Source organism: Echinops telfairi, unplaced genomic scaffold (genome assembly GCF_000313985.2).
Source record: "Echinops telfairi isolate 266 unplaced genomic scaffold, ASM31398v2 ScPeMD7_7458;HRSCAF=8496, whole genome shotgun sequence".
In the NCBI taxonomy this organism is placed as follows: Eukaryota; Metazoa; Chordata; class Mammalia; order Afrosoricida; family Tenrecidae; genus Echinops; species Echinops telfairi.
The window spans coordinates 29,283,345-29,284,798 of record NW_022111358.1 but is presented as its reverse complement, the minus strand read 5'-3'; positions in this window follow the sequence as shown (position 1 = coordinate 29,284,798).

Sequence of the window (1,454 nt, the reverse complement as noted above, 5' to 3'; positions counted from 1 at the left end):
GCCCCTCCCATTGTCATCTCGAGGTTCCCAACCCAACCACTCACTGTCACGGAGTCCACCCTTGCTCATAGCAACTCCTGGACAGAGCCCAAGTCCCTGTGGCTCTCTGAGACAGTAACTCCTGCAGGCGTAGAAAGCCGATCTTTCTCCTGCAGAGCCGCTGGTGGTTTCGAAGTGCTGACCTTGAGAGAAGCCCAAGCAGCATGACCATTAGGTCGTTAGCTGAATTAGGTCGTCAGCTGAATGAGGCCGGGGACCGGATTGGAACCCACGTAGTTGAAGCCCTTAGCACGGGCTTGGCACACAATTAGTGTGGGACAGTATTGTGCCATCTTCACCATGGGCAGGGCTTTTGTCCCAGCCACATGGTCCCACCACAGTTTCTCGGGGCACACTTGCCTCTGGATCTTGACTCCTTTCTTCCCACTTTGCCTGGAATGCCCTACTTCAGATGGTACCTTCAAGACACCTCTGGTTCCTTTGGCTACAGATGGAAGTGGTGGTTAGGTGCCAGTCAGCCTCGACTCTCAGCAACTGTATATACCAGAGAAACCTGCACCATTGTTACCTTCCAGCCTATTGTTGCAGCCAGTGTCAGTCCACATGGAGGTATTCCTTTCTCCATCCTGAGATCCTGTGGCGCTTTGGCCAAGCCACTGGAGTCATCTTATGCCATTATACCTCGTACTTGGGCATCTGTCCACCTGATGCAGTTCTTTGTAGCCCCACAGCTAACAGCGCGGTGTGCTGCACATACCTCCACCAAACTACGCGTCAACGCGAGTGACTTACACTAAGGCACACAATTGTGCAGGTCACCTGCAAGAAAAGTGTAGTGGCCAAGGAGTGCTGGGCTTTCACACTCAACTTGCTTGGGAATATCCCAAATGGAGCTCATGATACCATTCCGGGCCTGAGGCACACCTTAGTCTCATCAGCTGGGTTAGTGTTCACAAACCTGTCACATCCTGATAAGCTGGTGCACGTCAGGTTAGGTTACCTCTCCACTAGAAGGGTTGGCAGGCATTGTGGGCTGCTAACTGCAAGGTCAGCATTTCAATAGATGAATGAGACCGTCTACTCCCAGTCTAGGGAACTAGTGGAGTTAGAATGACCTGATAGCATTGTTTGGCTCTCTGTAGACTTTACCTCCAGGGTTACCTCAGCTTTTAAACCCTGGAGTTCAATCTGTTCACATTATCACCCAAATTTTTAAACTGGTTCTGGGCTTGGTCATCCATTTCCAGGCAAGCTGTAGGTGGCCTGGTCATCTCATTCAGCAGTCCTTGTGCTCCCCCCCCCCACCTGCTTTGTATACAACTCCAGTTTCAGAGCCAAGCTGAACGGGGCCCCAAAGTGGATTAATTTCTTATCATTTCAAAAAATCTAGTGTCCTCTCCCTAGTGGTTCCTTCATGTGCCTCCAAATTGACTGCATATGAAATAAAATCTGCA